General features: G+C 45.1%; 1 long non-coding RNA gene across 1 annotated transcript in view; it reads left to right on the top strand.

Moving 5' to 3' along the window:
* 1700060C16Rik (RIKEN cDNA 1700060C16 gene) overlaps window positions 1-18,714 on the top strand; it is a 57,936-nt gene that overhangs the window by 31,845 nt on the left and 7,377 nt on the right. The window contains exons 3-4 of the long non-coding RNA NR_045732.1: window positions 3,735-3,969; window positions 5,502-5,570. This is a non-coding gene — a long non-coding RNA (RIKEN cDNA 1700060C16 gene). The remainder of the gene's footprint in view (window positions 1-3,734; window positions 3,970-5,501; window positions 5,571-18,714) is intronic.

Genomic DNA, 18,714 nt, shown 5'->3' with positions numbered 1-18,714 from the left:
AATACACATATAGCAACACTCTCACAAATAGCCAAAATCTCTCGGTCTCTTTCTCGTTTCCAGTAGTCTCTAAACTTGAAAAGCACATCTCCTTTTTATTTAAGTGTATTAAGAAGAACCTCCAAATTTTAGCTCTGTATTTGACTATCTGAGAAAATCTCATTTAAGTCACTCTTCCGGTTAAATTTTCCCTGCCTCCTAAAGTGTCACTGGCTGTAGCCACATATTTCCCAGTAAGCCTGTGACTCGGTCCATTCCACCCTTCTGCAGGAACCTCCTCCCCTGTGAAATTCTACCTGGACATTTTTGTCTGTCTATGGATAAGCCAAAGTCCAGTCCAGGCAGTAGAGAGCATCCCAAGCACTTCGAGCAGAAACAGATTCAGTCCGTGGAAATACTTTAGAACCGAAAGGACAGGAGGTTGCCTCCTCGCTGTCTGTTACGATCCAGTGGGAAGAGGATGTTACTCCTGATTGAAAAAACACAAAAGTTAATGTTCTTATTCGGCTACAGAGCCCAGCCACCAGCAAAAGATAATTGCATCCCCACGTCTGGCATCCAGATCTCTTTGGGGAGGTTATAGAACCTTCATTAAATGGAACATTGCTGGAGGAAGTGTGTCATTTCGGGTGGGCTTTGAGAGCTTACAGCCTCACCCACTTCCTATTGCCTCACATTTCTGGTGTGGATGAAAACACGACTGCTCAGCTTCCTGTTCGCAGCCTGCTGGGCCTCCCAGACACTACACTCTTTCCCTTTATAACCCTACATAAACACTTTCGTCTATAACTTGTTTGAGGGGCCATGGTATTTACCTCGGCAGCAAAAAGCAACTCGTCCAGGGTCTTTCCACCCTGGACGCTCACTGTCTTGCTGACACCGACTGGCCAGCAAGCCTCTGGGAGCCGCCTGTTCCCTTTCCCAAACAATCCCAGTCCAGGTTCACAGCTGAGGGCCACAATGCCAAGCCCTGAGAAACTCAAGTCCTTATGTTTGTGCCACAAGTGTTGTCCCCACTAAGCCATCTTCTGAGACTTCCACATCTGAAATAGCTAACAATCAAAGCCATGTATTCTAAAGATATTCAAGCTCTATAGAAATTAATTTATGATTTAAGATCCTCCCCTCCTAAAATCTAGGTTATATTCGAAGTTTGCAGTGTGTATCTAACCTTCAAATATGCACACTCACATGCACACTCACAGACACCTACATGTGTGTGTTCGTGTGCGTGCATGTGTGTGTGTGTGTGTGTGTGTGCAGTATCCTCCCCTTAAATGTGGCTATATTCTAAACAGTAAAGACAATTGGACTTTTTACATAACTAGCCACAACTCCTGACTTACCCACATCAGCAGAGAATCACATTCTGTTAGGTTCTCAGCATCTAGTTTCTCATTTCTGTTCCATAATTTACAACTTCCAAAAAATCTTCACTGCCCTCACTGCAGACCCCCCAATGCCCTCAGACATACAGATTTAATAAAAATGGAAGGGTCCTGTGGACCTCTGTCTCTTTAGCACCCCACAGGAACATGACCTAAGACTGCTACGAGGGGCTGAGTGGTGTGGTCTGAGCTTGTTGGCATTCTAAGACATCTTTATGAGTGATTTAATCACAGCTAGTGAATGGAAATAAAGATTCAGTTTGGTCTCGGTCTCCTGCGATCCCAGTGGGCTTCTGAGCACAGGGTGGGGGGACTGAGTCACACACAGCCCACGGATGACCAGAGGACTGGGTCTTCTGGATGACAAGAGGACTAGGTCCCCCCAGATGAGTGACTTCATCTGTACTTTGTCACTTTCCCTGACTTTGTAGGGGACTCCATGGGGGCAGAGAGGGGTTGAAAAGCCTGCTCAGTGTTCACTGAAAGTAAATCTACTTTGTGAGGCAGCCATCTGGGGGATGGGGTGAGGGGGGGGGCAGACTGTGATTTTAATACCTGTCCCACTCAGCCTGCTCAGGTCTCCACCAGAACGCTCAAGGTCTAGGCCTGCATCTGTGCTCTGTAACAAATTTACTTTATAGTAGAAGACACATCTCTCATGTGTGGACAATAATTCCCTCTTCTTCTCTCAACCTGTTTCCTGTTGGTTCAGCACCCAGCCTTACTGATGCCCAATATCTAGCATGAGAAACACACAACTCAGCACCAAGCACTAGAGACACACAACTCGACATAAAGCACTAGAGACACACAGCACTAGAGACACACAAGTCAGCACCAAGCACTAGAGACGGGAAACTCAACACACAGCACTAGAGACACACAACTCAACACCAAGTACTACAAACATACAACTCAGAACAACACTAGGTCTATACAACTCAACACTAAGCACTAGTGATATAATACTCAGTACCAAGTACTAGACACTCACAACTCGACACCAAGCACTAGCGTTATGTAACCGAGTTGCTGGTAAACAACTCAGCACCAAGAATAACTCACCACCATGCATTTTTAATACACAGCACCATGTGTCAGTGACACACAACTTAGCCACCAGCAGAAATGACCCCAAATTTGCAGACTAAGTGTACCCATGAAGTCATAACAAGATAAATAATTCCCAGAGTCCTAATGTTGCTTCATGCATGGATCATATGTAGCCACTGCTCATGGGAGGAAATTCTACACTACAGAAAATACACGAAGCAACAGGACATAAACTCTCCCACAGTCACCACAGACAGCCTGCAACACGTTATCAGCTCTCATCTCCTTACAGGCCAGTAAAGGAAGAGTCATCTAACCCTGACAACAGAGTTTCCTTCAGCTGACCCAGTGCTGACACACCAGGATGAAATGTTCTTTTTCCCAGAATGCTCCATGACACTGTTTATAGAAGGTGCTGAAAGTGCCAGAGAGAGTAGCGCTGGCCTCCCCCGCCATCTTGGGGCCTCAGCCAATGCAGTGAAAATGTCCTAGTATCATGTCCATTGTTTAGATCTTTCATTCACCGCAGTCCCTCACATAAAATGCAGTACAAAGTCTCCTCCTTTGACTTCCACAACTAGCAAAAGCCTCAATTAATTTGTCCATCTATCCACAAAAGCAACAAGGAAAACAGACACATGGAAGCCTGGGCCTTAAAGCTTAGTGGAGGTGGAGATTTTCTCAGGGTAGGGATAGGTCTCCCTCCTCAAGTCCGTAGACAGAAGCTCTTAATGTGAGACTGGGGTTCAGTAAGCACAAGCTAACACCGATGCGCTCCACAAAAGAGAGCTGAGTCTGACCGGATGGCAAGATGCAGCCCAGACATTTGTTAGAGGAGTTAAAGAGAAGCAGAAGACCACTGTGGTGGGAGAGGCTCAGAGGCCGCTTGAGGCCCTTCCAGTGGGAGGAAGCACTGGGGATCTGGGCCGAGTGGGCATTCACGGGAAGAGGAAAGGCAGGGAAGAGGCAATGTGGGTGAGGGAGGGCTTTGGCTGTTAGCTATCATCTCAGTCTATGTGCACGTATGCATGCACATGCATGTGTTACTGTGCATGTATGAATGTATACGTGTGTGAATGTACTAAGTTGGGCACGGCAGAATCGCCTCAGAAATGGTATTTTTATATGCTGTTTATAACAGGTATGTGTGTGTGCATGTGTGTGTGTGTGTGTGTTTGTGGGTATATATAGTTGTGCATATATGAGGGTACATGTGGAAGCCAGAGGAGCATTTTGGGTGTCATTCCTTGGGCACCATCTTCCTTGAGTTTTGAGTCAAGGTCTCTCTTCCAGGAACTGAGGCTCTCCTGCAAGTCCCACGGATCCACATGCGCTATGCTGATGAGCAGCAACCACCACACCCAGAATTGTTTCATGAGGTCCTGGAGTTCCGTCTCAGCCCTGGCCTTGCACAACAGTTGACTTGATCGGCCTCTGCCCCAGCTTCAACAGCTTCCAGGATTGTTGAGGTGGCTCACACAGGCGGGCCTCAGGCTGCTCTTCTTTGGAATGCCTGAAGAATGCTGTGGTATGTACCACAGCTGGGGTGGTCTGGCAGGAAAGGTAGGACAATCGGCAGTGCAGCCTCTTGTCAGCTTGCAGGACGCATCCAGCCCACAGGTAGCAGCATCACGGAGCTCTTTGTGATTTACTAGATCTTCCTGAAGATTTCCATCATTGTGAAAGTAACACTTTGTTTAGCCTCCCTCCCAAACTTTAGGAGCACTAATCTGTCACAGTAGGCTCTGTCTTGTACATGTAAATGGAGGGAACTTTGTAATCAAATCCTAAATGTGTATTTGTGCCAATATGGCTTTTCAGAAGGATGCGTGATAGGAAGCAACAGACAGAGCAGGGGACAATTAAAGGGGACAGCACCACGCAGCCAGAACCTTCCACTCCCTGAATGGAATTTCCTGGGCTGCACTGAGCTGCACTGATTTCTGAATTTTCATGTTGATTTGCAGCCAGCACAACATGATTGGGACCCCACGCGCCTCTTCTTCCCCGTCACCTGCAACGGAGACTCGTTTAGGCAGCAGGACCCTTGCAAAGATGCATTTCCAAAAGCATCCTAATTTCAGCACGGGCTGCAATTAGGAGTCAGCTCTGTGTTCCAAATCGTTAAAGGGAAACACTTGCAGCTCTAGGGCACCAGGGCAGGCCCCAGCTCTGGGTCCTGGGAGCTGTGCCTGCTGCCATTCCCACCCAAAACGTCTCCCAAGAGACACTCAGAGATCTGCCAGGCCCGCTGGGCATGTGCCAATCCTTTGCAAGATTGTGATTTATTGAGACTTAAATTTCAGTGACCAGGAACAAGCCCTTCACCAGAAACAAAACGAAACAGAAATCTCAGCATTCTCTCGTGTAAAACTGCCATTGCCAAGGGTCAGGGCAGAGTAGGAAGGCACTAAAGCTAGATCTGACTTCAGAGGAGAGGCCCCAGGACACATTCAACAGAACTGGTATGGATAACATCAGCCCATCCCTGTCCCTAAAACGAATCTTTGCACGATTTGCATACATGTTTATTGTGAGATGTATGTGCATCTTGCCCGGAATATATTTCATTGTGTGACATATGGTTCCTTTCAGCAGAAGATACTAAATGACTTTAGAAATAGACCTGCCTCTCACTCCCAGGGAGGAAGGTGCCATGCGCAGGCCTGTACTCCGGCCCTGCGTAAAGGTCATGGACCTTACCGGTCCTTCCTGATTTTCCCTGTTATTTTCTCCTGGCAGAGCAGGCTGGGCTTAAACGCCCTTGACATCCAATGCCCAGAGAACCCAAACACAGAAAACAGGAATGCCACTTAGTCACAGTCTACTGTGGGATTCTGGAGGGAAAGGCTGAAGAAACCCTAACAAACCCATGTGTACCATGGGGACAAAAGGGAGCCTGGCACAGGACTTCTGGCCTTTAGGAATTTTAGAAGATCCACTCAATTGAAGGAAGTACTATTCTAATATGTAATTAATTCTAATGATACACATGAGCTATTTTACATGTTGTGTGGAGTCTTAGGCCTTCTAAATTCCACATGCATTCTGTTCTTGCAGCCCGAGCTGGGACTGACCACAGCTGTCGTTCCTGATACCACATAGTGCCCGTGGCTCCTCTATCATGCAGTGAGTTCCTAAAGAGGTCACTGAAAGTGAGCTACTGTATCATGTTCATGTATGCGTTATTCTATGTGAAGGAGGCAGGTGTTGGGGTGGTATAGAGGAGGAGGAGAGTGGTAACTCATATTTATTACTGCTCTTCATTCCTTCACTTCTTCTCAATACCGTGGGCTGCTTGACTGTTTTGCCTGTGTTTTCTCCATTCTACCTTGTTAGTAAGACAGTTCAGCAGGGAGAGGTGCTTGCTGCCAATGCTAGCAACCTGAGTTCTATTCCCAAGGACCCACATGGTAGAAGGAGAGAACCGACTTCTTGGAGTTGTTTGTGTGGTCTGTTTTAATGTCAGCTTCACACAAATTGGGGTCATCTGGGAAAAGGAAACTATATTGGGACAATGGTCTCCATCAGACTGGCCTGTGGGCAACCTGAGGGACAATTTCTTAATCATTGACGTGGGAGGGTCTATCCCACTGTGGGTGGTGCCACCCTGTGCAGGTGGTCTAGGGTGTATACTGTTACTGGAGAAGGGGACACACGGCTTTGAGCAATGGCCTTTCTTTTCACAATGTCATTCGGGGTTACAGTGTGAGTATTGCAGTCCTCACTTAAGAATGCGACCTTGAAATTCACCGAAGAGCTGGGTGGGGCAGCTCAAGTTTAAAATCCCAGCACTCAAAAGTCTAGGGCAGGAGGCTAGCTGTAGGAGGAGGTGCTGATTCCCTAATTGCTTCGTGGTTGCCTGGAGCCAATTGCTGCACAAAAGGGACAGGTGGGACTTCCGGGTCCCAGGGGAAGGAAAAAGAGACTCAGGAGAGGGGTGGGGGTGGGGGTGGTCGTGGGGGAGGGGGAATCTTTTCGGCTTTGGAAGAAGCACGAAGCAACCATGTGAATCTTGGGGAAGCTAGAACCAGCGGCCTCTGCCACCAGTGGAAACTGTCTGCTATAGGCTAGCTGATAAGGTTAGGGCAGGAGATTCTACCTGGCAAGTTCTAAAATAATAAAGCCATCTGAATATTTTTCATCTGCAGAGCAAAGGCAGAGAAAGAGAGATAGGGGAGGTAGCTGGAGGCTTGGCGAAGCTGGTTGGCGTGGAGGAGCAAATGAGAAGCTGAGAGGGAGCGGGTGAAGCAGCTTTCCTGGGTTGGAGGTTGGTAGATTGATCCTGGGCTAAGACAGATGGAGCTAAGGGAACTGGGAGAGGTCAGAGCATGGGCCGAGCTCCTGGGAAGGCAGTAGCTGTGAGTTTGAGAGCAGCGTTAACTACACAGAGAGTTTAAGGCGAGCTTGGGCTACCGAGTAAGACCCTGTCTCAAAGGAAGAAATGAGGCGGTCTGGTTGGAGGAAGGGGAGGGCTGGAGGAAGGGAGGGGTTGAAAGAGAGAACGATGCTAGCTCACAAAGGAAGGGAAGAAACAGCTCGAAGGCAAGAGGCAGACTGTCAGCCATGTTTTAATGCCATGCCCCTTGAGTCCCCGTTCTTCCCAGAAAGCACTGGACGCTAACTATGAAGAGGATGGAGGCTGCTCAGTACTTGGGAGGCTGTTTCCGCAAAGCAAACTTTAGTTATGTGAAGAAGTGGGCAAATATGATGTAAATGTATTAACACATTTGCTGAATTCTGCAAATATATTTTTACACAATTAGCTTAATTATTTAGATACATATTAAACCTTGCTTGCCTCGAGCAATTTAACATGGAATGTAATTTCACATATTATCGCAAGAAAAACACATTTATAGAAAATCTGTGTCTCTCCTTTCATAATAACACTTCAAATCCTCATTATTTAAGACATAAATAAATATATTTCAAGGATAATGAAAACTGTGTTTCCAGAGAAAGTGTCTCTTAACCTACTAACCAAGTGGTGTCCTAAACACTCTGGTTGATTGTGGAGCTGCTTGAGGCCTTGGTGGACTCCGCATTTTATAACAATGGACACAGCAGGGCACCTCCAGACTTCTCGTTTAAAAGTGAAAAAGATGAATTTTCTTTGGTTCTGGAAAAAATTTTTGAAGAGCTTATTAAAAAAAAAAAAAAAAGAACCCCAGAGAGTTAGGCCCAGTGGCTTGAAAGGTAGATGCAGGAAGATCAGGTATTTAAATCCAGCCTTGGCTACATAAATAATGAGTTTGAAGCCAGCCTGGGCTATAGGAATCTGTCTCACAAAAGAAAATGGGAGTTGCCAAGGAGGCAGCAATGATCATGGATTTTCATGCTCTAGCTTTCAGAGAACATGGCTCATCTACACTGAAAAGCCTGCTTGGGAGCCACTGTCTGATGTCGCCCACTAACTCCATACAGTGTTGAGGACTGTGTGTGGTAGGACCTCCTGAGAGGTCCAGGTCTTCCAAGTCCCTGTTTCAATCATCTAGCATGGAGAGGAAAAGAAGACGCATACTGCTAAGGGTGGTTATGTTAATAAAAGGCTTTAAAGATTTACTTTTCTTCTAACTATATGTGCGTGTATACCTCTGCGAGGGGGTATGTGCACGTGAGGACAGGTGCGTGTGGAAGCCAGAAGAAATCAGAACCCCCTGAAGCTGGCTGGAGTCAGGGGTAGTTGTAAGCTGCCTGGCTTGGGTGCTGGGACCCTAGCTCATGAACTCTACAAGAACAGTGAGTGTTCTTAACCATGGAACTGTGTCTTTACCCCCAGTATATTTAAAAGAACTCCCACATGATCATATTCTACTATAATAATAGTAATAGAGGTGGCTCTTTGTAGCAATGGTTTGCAGTCACAGTTTTATAAAATGAGAAAATGGGTCACACGAAGAAGAAACTTTTCATGGCCACTTGAAGCAACCAAACTGTTTAGTTATTTTGCTAGTAATTAGCAATCATTGTGGGGAGAAGGTGTGTGTGTGTGTGTGTGTGTGTGTGTGTGTGTATACAAGTGCACACGTACAATTATCTTTTTGCTATAGCCTCTGATGTTAAGAGTCAGTAATGGACACCACTTGACATTAAATATTGGCCAGTGGTTAGCAGTAGCCTAGGCGTCTACTTGGCAGCACACTTGGGATTTCATCCCCAAAACTCACTGCTAATCTGTCTTCTGGCAGTGTGTTCAAGTCAGCTATCACATGCAGATGACAACATTCATTTGAAGTGTTCTTTTATCCACTTGCTTCAGCTCGGCCCAACTTCTTGTCACTTGAATGTCATATCTTTTTAATAATTTCCTAGTGTTCTCCATATAAAGTGAAGAGAAGGAGGAGGAAGACAAAGCAGAAGTAGAAGCAGAAGCAGGAAGAAGACAAAGAAGAGGAAGAGGAAGGGGAAAGGAAGAAGAAGAAGGAGAAGGAGAAGGAGGGGAAGGGGAAGAAGAAGAAGAAGAAGAAGAAGAAGAAGAAGAAGAAGAAGAAGAAGAAGAAGAAGAAGAAGAAGAAGAAGAAGAAGAAGAAGAAGAAGAAGAAGAAGGAGGAGGAGGAGGAGGAGGAGGAGGAGGAGGAGGAGGAGAAGAAGAAGAAGAAGAAGAAGAAGAAGAAGAAGAAGAAGAAGAAGAAGAAGAAGAAGAAGAAGAAGAAGAAGAAGAAGAAGAAACAAATAACAACAGCATCCTAACAAACAAAGCTGAATACAGCAGCTACCGAAACCCTAGACAATCAGCCATGGAAGACATCAACCCGCATGCTTCATTCAGGGTCCTGGATTCACAGGGGAAAAAATTGCTTATGTCTCCATCAGTTACTAGAGAGTTGGTTTTGAATGTTTGGCAAAAGCCCACTTGGTATCTACCAACATGTGCTCCTCAAACTATGGAGCCATGACGGATGGGTTGTGGTTCATTTCCATCACAAGCCTCCACAGAGTCTGGGGCTTGTCAGCGTGGTGAGCTGCAGAAGGCCGTGTGTGCCCTGCAAGCTCTTGGTGTTCTTGCTGTTTCTTACACACAAGGTTTGCATGGCATTGCCTGGCGCTTCTCCCTGTCTCTCCAGCACCTTTCACATCTGTATGCCTTCCTCTTGCCTGGAGACAGAGAAACCGGAGACAGCTGCCTGCCTTTGTGTGCTGGACTCTCTTCATCACTGCTTCCTTCGGAGAATGTCGCAGGCCCTCCCCAAGATTAACTGAGGTGTCATAGCAACCAGTTGAGGTTTGAGCACATGGTACTGTATCTGGCCTTACTCTCGTTCCATCATAGCCCTGCCACTGTGCGTTGCTGATGCTGTATCCCTGACATATCACTGTATACTTCCTGCTTCCTGGACTATAAGATGATGCATGAAGACAGGGACTCCACATTGCCTACTTCTATATTTCTCTCTCTTCCTCAAACTTCTAACATAACATTGAGTTCACATTGTGAACTTTCCGTTACTCTACATATATTCACTTTTACATAGTTCAGAAGGTATAACACGCACACACACACACACACACACACACACACACACACAAACTCCAAATAACTTACATCAAAAGACTCATTCAAATACCTCACCAATTAATGACTATTTAGAAAAAGAGATGCTATTGTGTAGCTGCCACCACTGTTTCTGAGGTTCCCCAAGGTCATTGAAGGCCAGGAGGAGTCATAAAAGAAAATTGCTGGGTGCCCAACTAGGGAGAAAGAGCTACATGTGCCATCTAGTGGTCATGATGTGTAAATGCACTTGGACTCACCATCTCCAGGTCCATCCTGCAGAGTGAAACCAAACCCCAACAGGCCTTGATTTTCCTTTCTTCAGGGCCCTGTGGGTAGTGTGGAGGGCTCTGCATGGATCACGTTATAGTTAACATCTAAGATAATCATACAAGCTTGATGTTGCCCTTCAACCCATTCTAGGGATGACAAGTTTGAGGAATTGAGTGACTGAGTTTTCTAAGCCTGGCAGTCTAAACACGCAGGCAACATCTTCAGAAATTAAGCCATCATCAACATTAATCTACCCAGTCATGCAGTGCACAGAGCCATCAACCCTTGGGCCGAGTGTGGTGCTTATGTGCTTATGGCTCTCAGGGTTAGAGATTTTACAATGTTAAAATCTTAACACAGCTCAGTGCTGTTTATTCTTGAGAAACTACGACCCAAGGGAAATGTAACAAGCACCTAAACTTCCCAACACGGTAGGGATTTAGAATTTGACACCTATTCATGTTTTCAATTAAGCTCTACATTGGATTTGCTGCGTTGTTTTCAAGTACAGTGATTATATGAAGCTACAAAGTGTCTCCCGTGCTTTTTTTGTTACAAAAAGCAAGTTTTCATCCTTTACATGTTTGATGTTCCAGTTTTCTTGACACCTGGAGCCATCTAAAGTAGAACCAGGGACACCTGTGTGTTTCCCACATGGAAAAGCTCCAGTATTCCATGATTCACCTTCCAGAGCATTCCAGGAACCAGAGCACCAATCCCAGATTCCAGGGCAAGTAGTGAAAGTCTCCTTGTTACATGAGCGGCTTATGCATTTAAAATCTGACGCTTCCTGAATCCTTGTTACCACTGAGATATTGGTGGGTTCCTCTCCTAGCACTCCAAACATCTCAGAAACATGACGGACGCCCCTAGGCTCCACACTTTAAGAGCTCTAGAGTGTGTGAATAGAGAAGCTAAAGTGGACCCTTTACCCAACCCATGTCTGCAGGTGCTCAGATCAGTACACACTGCAGCTTTGTAATAAGAGTCTCAGCAGCCTCTAGTTATAGAATATATTCTGTCCCTTCATGCCAATACTCTCTGCCTCTTCAACCCTTGCAACATTTCCTCTGCTCTATAGAACACATTCTTCCCTCCTTTAATATCTTTATTATGAACTGAGTTTGCAGTCCCTTGGCTCAGACAGCTTCCAATCTCATGGAAAGAAGACTGTGCTAAGTCAATGGAAGGCAAAGAACGATGATGGTGGAGGAAGACAGAACCTGGAGGCCCTGGATGGCACAGGGAGCCCGCAGAGCACCTTATAATAGGCGGGTCAGCGACTGAGCACTTCTCGGACCCATCCCAGAGGCTCTTGGCATTGCACCACATGGTATTATAATTCACCTTGCTGGCATTCCATCTCGTCGTAGTTGGAGTATGTTGCACGATTGATGCTGTAGCCCACAGCAATGTTCACGCATGCTCAGACTCCCCTTCCGCCCTCCTTTTTTCCTGTCTTCTCGTTCCAATCGCTCCCACTGGCAGTCTTGAGCACCCTTCTCTTTAAGTAGCTCTGTTTTATAAGTTCTTCATATTGGTATCTCTCTTGACCCCTGTGGCGTGGCAGAGGATGGGGAGAAAGGAGCAAGAGGCAGGTTTTCGTGGACAGCAAAAGGAAATAACCCCAGCAATGGCTCTGGACAGACAATGTGTATGAGTCTGGACAGACGCAGGTAAGAGGGAAACTATCTCAACAGGGACACGTCGGATGTTCACCGAGAGGCTGACAGCTCCTCGCTGTTCTCTTAGCACATGGATAGTTTCGAATTACTCATATTTCGTGACATTGGCTGAAAACTAGACTATTAACCGTCTCGCTGCCCACGGAAGCTTCACCGCAGCAGTTATAATGTGGGCTGTTCTTTGGTGAAGTGCGCAGAGCCTCAATTACTCTCACTTGATAGAGAGTGGATCGCGTGAAGGACTCGGAGCAACTCCCTGATCACAGAATTTCTCTACTGAATCATTTCACACTCTGTGTGTTTTCCAGCATTTTCATAATCCTTCCCCCAGATACACAAACAGACATTCTTAAAAGACCAAGGGGTGGGGGCGGGGCGCGGTGCGGGGTGGGATCGGGGGCTTTCCTTATTCCTCTTGGACAGGCAGACTGAAATCCTTCACAGCAGAGACCAGCTAGATGTTATTCAGGCTCACGCACCATCAACACGGTTGTCAGCCATGTACCGTGTTCATTATGGGGCGGCATATGAGACAGAGCGAGCACAGCTGGCTCTCCAGATCTCAGGTTGAGGCTGCGGGGCTGACTGCTAGAAGCATCATCTTTTCACTTAGACGCTGAGGAAATTTGATCTGGAAGTCACTGGGGGAGACCGTGGAAGCCCCGCGATGCCGTGCTTATTGAGTGACTTTTCCATTTCCCAGCTTAGTTCGATACAAACTTCTAGCAACACAAGCAAAATGACTATTAAAATGATATTTACGGGCCTGCCGCTAGTGTTTCCAAAGCTATATTGCTTTCAAATAATTCATAGTCCTTAATTATTTCTCAAAATAATTAATACCCCACTCTAAAATTTTATATATTCTTTCTTCTTCATTAACACCCCTAAAGCCAGTGTTTTTATTCTCTTATGAAAAAAAGAAAAAAGCCACTGTAGCTAAGCAAGACTCACCATGAGAGAGAGGCAATTAATAGTCAGAATAAGAGCAGTAAAAGCATTGCTTTAATCATTTGTCTCTGATGGATCTTTGGTTAGAGATTGAATTTTATTGTGTTTGTTTTTAAATGCCATATTTAGAATTATTTTGTTTGAGACCTTAAACAAGTAGACCTTTGTTTATGCTCCAGAAGGTACCAGAAGGCAAACCAAGGTATCCCATATGTTTCCCTCTCAGTTAACTCTTTAATTATTCTGCTCCCCCACACAGAAGCAGGTAGCTAGTTCCATTCACTCTTTACTGCTGATTTAATTCACCGTTTCTCCCTGCCACAAAGCATGAGGCTGATGCTTGGACACTATTTTCCTTGTGGGGTGAGCCTCTTGTCTACATTTAATACGTGTTCCTTGTTACCTCCTGTGCCTCCCTCCTCTCTAAGCGTTAAGAAGAGCTGGCCTTGACCAGGCCAAATCACAAAACACCCTTAGTGTCTTCTGAATGTCAGATCAGTGTAGTGTGTCTCTGGATTATGGATTCTCCAAATGTCTAAAGACTTTTTTATCTTACCTAACTCCTAGTTAGGTATCCATCATTCCTTAGAATTGGATTCTAGTTTTTCTATGCGTACTTTTCACCAGGGAAAAGTGGTGGAAATGTAACAACGGAGGTCTTTCTATTGTATCTTTTGTCATTGAGATACTATAATTCTGAAAATCGTTATGATCCTGAATTAGGACACCAGGACTCTCCACGTTGATTCTTTTGTTCCTGGAAGAGGAAATTTACTTCTTTTCCCTCCCACTACACTGTCCTGTAAAATCTTTAAAGGAAAAAAAATACAATCAAATATTCAGTCGGTGTGTTGTTCTTCACTGTGACTGAACCATCATCTCAGAAGCCAGATCTCCACACACGGTTAACTGAAACGGCTACAGGTTCAGTCACTCCACTGATGTCGGTCGTCTGCTTGGGAAGTTTGCAATGAAGATACTTTAAAATAGTCATGTGTGGCAAAAAAAAAAAAATGGAGGAAACAGAGCCAACAAAGAGCCTCTGTGTATCAAAGAGACTAAGCTTCTCCATGCCTCTGTGTATATCCATGGCGATGGCCTGTCAATCTGCTCTGTCCATGTGGCTTGACTGCCTAGGGCCAACCGGTCATGCACTCTACTCAATACACCTCTTACTTAGAGATTCCGCCAATTCTGTATTATATGGAATATATTCCCATTGCAATCACAAAATAATTCTGATCACATGCAGCCAAGAATTTCCAGAGAATAACGCCCCATGGTGAACCCTAAGTCCTGAGTCTGGGGTGAGGTCACCTAGAGAAACACCTTGCATACTAATGAGATAGGAAGCCTTTTGGTGACCCACTGACCCTCTGAAGTTCACTGGAGACAGAGGTAGAGACATCATCAAACACACCACACATGTTCTGTTCCTTCAGCCTCTCTTCCAACTTTCTCTTCCATGTGCCTTGAGTTTACATTTACCAGTAAAGATTTAAGCATTTAATCCTTATCTCAGGTTCTAGGGAATCCAGGAAAAAGCAATTCCAATAAAAGCAATAAGATTTACCTATCATGCTCAATTGGAGAGTCTACAAAAATTTCTGAGAAACTTAGCCTCCACATTGATTGCTAAGAGTTGCCAAGTCTGAACTGATAAAAGATGGGGATCCTGATGCAGATGAGTCTAGTTAACTTCCATTTAGCTTTTATATTTGTAGCAGTAAAATTTCTAGAGCTTCTGTTAGTCATTTAAAGAAATTATTTGTTTTTATACACATAATACCTAGGCTAACACCAACTAACAAACCTGTAACAAACCCAACAATCTCAAAGGCTTACAAAGCACTAATTTATTTTTAAATTGTTTTTTACATCCTGACTGCAATTTTCCCTCCCTCCTTTCCCCTCCAGTCCCTCCCTGACACCTCCCCTCTGCCCATCCCCCAATCTACTCAGAGAAGGGCAGGCCTCCCATGGATATCAACCAAACATGGCGTATCAAACTGTAAGACTAGGCACCTCCCCTCCTCCTGAGGCTGAATGAGACAACCCAGCAGTAGAAAAATGGTCCCTAAAACAGGCAAATGAGTCAGAGACAGCTCCTGCTCCCACCGTTATGAGTCCCACGTGAAGACTCAACTACACAACTGTCACATTTAAGCAGAGGACCTAGGTCAGTCCCAAGTAGGCTCTCTGGCTGTTGGTTCAGTTTGTGTGAGGCGCTATGAGCCCAGGTTAACTGCTACTGTGGTTGTTCTTGTGGTGTCCTCGGCCTCTCTGGCTTCTACAATCCTTCCTCCCCCTCTTCTGCAAGATTCCCTAGGCTCTGCCTAATGTTTGGGAAAGCACTAATTTATTCCTATAGCAACCCATGTGTCTGCTTCCAATTGATTCGCAGCTCTCCTCTTTATGGTGATCCAGGCACCTCTGCATCTCCATCCATGGCTCTGCCATTTCTGAGTAATTCACAGTCCTGTCTCGGATTTAGGGTAGTAGAAAAGGTACAACTGCATCTGTAATTATTGATACATATAACTGCTGCATCCTCTACTCACTTTGCATGAACACAGAACATGGACATGCCCAGACAAAAGAGGAAATGAACAGGACACTTTCCAGGTAGGTGCTTGCCTCCTCCCAGAAACCAAGCTTTTTGGAAGATGGGATGCAGTTTTTCAGTGGTTGAAGAGACAAAGGAAAAACTTTCTTAGTATCATAAAATTTTCAATAAAGTGCCATTCATTGTGAATTTCTCATGTGTCAGAATAAATGTGAAAACCTAACTTTTTCACTCTTACAAAATCCCCCCAAAACTAGAATCACTGTTTCCATCCTCTCGGTGACAGCCAGAGAAGCTCTTAAATGAAGACTACTTGTTGGAGGGATCGTCGGTAGGAACCCGAGTCTGTTGTGCCACCTGGGCGCGTATGCAGTGTAATGTACATGATCTAGGGTTAAAGGCTTAGCTCTGGCTCCCGGGTTCTGTGATCTTCAGCATCAGTCTTTATGACCTGCGACTTCCACTCTGTTAGTAGGCATCTGATACGTACAGTTGTTTTAAGTGGTAGTGCCTATGAAGTGCTGGCTTTGGTATTTTACCAGATTCAAGGTGTTCCTATCCATCAGGGATCTCGGCTCCAGTTCTACGATACCCGTGAGTCTCAATCTCTCTGCCCCTTGACTTCTTCATCTCTTGAAATGTGTACTGTGATTGTTGCGGTTCACACCGCAAACACTTAAGAACAATTGACACGAGTTGTTCACTTCCCTCTAACAAATTACCACAAATGGAACGGCCCCAAACAACACAGATCGGTTCTCTTACACTATTAGAGGCCAAAGGCCCAATAAGAGCAGACTGGGACTGTTCTCGATGGTATAGTACTTACTAAGCTTATACCCAGACCAGAGTTCAGTGCCCAGCATCCTTCCCTGCAGGAAAAAAACAGTTGAGAACCAATGTGACTGGACCAAAACGCAATACGAACAGGTATGTCCTTCTCAGCCCGGAGCTAGGTCCTTACCTTTTCTGCCAACAAGAGGCAACTTGCATCCCTGGCCACAGTCTTGACTTCCAGGTGCATTTGCATACTTTTCTTCTCTGTTTCTGCACTTGGAGCCTCTCTCTGACCCTCTCACCTTCTCCCAGATAACATGTCATTAGATAGTACCAGGGCCATCCCACCCTCTCAGGTACAACACCTTGACCATGTCCCCTGCCAGGTCCCTTTGACTTTGTCACTTGTCATCATTACCATTTCTGGGAAGTAGGTTCCAGACAGATGTGAGGAGTGTTATCACTAAGCCTACCACAGTGCTAGCAACAGCCCTTGTAAGCCAGAAGTTAATCCAAATAACTTGAGGTCACACGTACAACCAGCCCAGTGCCTGGACTTGAGTCAGAACATGGTAAGGATTCGGGAAAAACAAAATTCTTAAATAATAAAACAAAGGAATCACCAACTGATTCGACTAAGCGAATAAAAAGCTGAAAATATTAATAGATACCTGAGTGACCAACACCTCTATGGGTAGCAAATACTGGAGGACTTTGAGAACTTTTTTCCTTTGTAAAAACCATAGGCTTCCTCGTGAGAGTTCTGAGCAGCTGGCTAGGGTTACTCTGCAGAGAAAGTCTGACTTGTCCTTTTGTTTTCTTACAGTTCTGCTAGATCTATTGCTTCCTTAGCTTTTTATGTTGTGCAATGAGCCTGTTACAAATTGTTAGGAGATTGTGGGGGCTCAGCCTGGGGCTTCCAGTTGGCAGAGTCATCCACAGTGGCACAAAGCTCAACGTGACTATTTTAGAAACTTCCATGGACGTGGAAAAGGATCCTAGCTTGAAGAATAATGCTTTTCTTTTAAAAGCCCAATTTCTAATCTAAACCTTAGCATGTCCCGACTTTCGTTACTTTTTAGGTACATTTTAGCACACTGACAGGATTGAGACTGTATGCTACTCAGCCCAGAGAGAAAAAGAGTGCCCTAAAATCTAATCACTTCTTTCACCAATCCAAAGGAACTCTCTCAAGGCTTGGAAAGGTTGGGGTAACAACACTGAAAATATTTTTATTTTTCACACTTCTCTGCTTTTCTTGGTTCCATCTGGGACCAGAAGCCAGCAAGCTAAAATATCAAGAAAACGGCGGTCTTCAGCGTCCCCCGCTCAGCGGTCTTCAACTTCCCCAGCCTGACAGGAAATAGCAAGAAGCACAAAATGACAGCTTTCCCTCTGCTCCTCCAATACTTCCAGGTGAATTTAGGATATTAACAAGTCTGCCCAGGCATTGGTCTGTGTGGCATGAGATTCAAAGTCTGTGATAGATTTGGTGCCCCAGCAATGACCATTGGTCCTTTTGAGTAACTGATAATAGAGAAGATGACCTTAGAATTCACAGAGTTGCCTTTGTGTAGAAATTCTGACATCTTTAAACAACACAGTCTTGGAAAGTCTCATTGAAAGTTCAGTGCGGAGATGAACATGACAGCATCTGAACACTCAGGCAGGACACGGGTTCAGTTCCCTGACAAACACAGAGAACACTTCCTGTAGGAACAAATTCAACAACAACAACAGCAACAAAACAAAAACAAGTGTGCAAACACTTTGAAGGAAGACACAATGATTTAGCAAAGATTGTTTTTTAATCTCAATATTTTGTGCACTTGGAGCAAGCTTACCCACTGTCAGGTCCCCAAATATGGCTTCAAAATACCGCCAGAGAAGTGTGTGCTGGCTCTCCAGAGTCAACAGAACAGTACTAGCTTTGGGGGGTTACTGGATAGCTAATTCCCATTCCTGGTTGTATAGAAGAGTATCAATCATTTGTTTTATTTACTTTAATCTACAAGGCATTGTGCAACCAGGCTTTGGTGCTTGGCTCTTTACATAGACTCCTACTCCACAGAGAGAAAGACCCCGGTCAAAAGTCATAAGGAGATGCTGCTTCTGAGCTGTACTGAACTTAGAGACAGAGCAATCAGTGAGCCCTAACTTACACAGGAGCCAATGGGTTTAATTCACACCAGGAAGTTATTTGTTAGATATTTGCCTCACTCATGTTTCAGATCATTTATAAGCTCATGGAAGAACTTGCATCTGTAAAGGGCTTTCAGCCTGTCACAACAGACGGCAGTTGTCACTGGACATCATCCCCATCCCACAAGTGTGGCTTCCTCAGATCACAATGACTTCAGAATCATCAGAGCAAAATGACTGATGTGTGAGCTTCCTTGTAAAATGGTGTTTTTATTTATGTGTATGTATACATGTATAAGTTGAGTGTAGGACACATGTGCCAATAGAGATCAATAGAGGTGACAAATACCTGGTGACAAGTGGTTGTGAACCTCCCAACACATG

This window comes from Mus musculus, chromosome 6, assembly GCF_000001635.26.
Source record: "Mus musculus strain C57BL/6J chromosome 6, GRCm38.p6 C57BL/6J".
Taxonomy (NCBI): Eukaryota; Metazoa; Chordata; class Mammalia; order Rodentia; family Muridae; genus Mus; species Mus musculus.
Note: the sequence above shows the minus strand (reverse complement) of the source record. Positions and strands in the feature narration are given on the sequence as shown.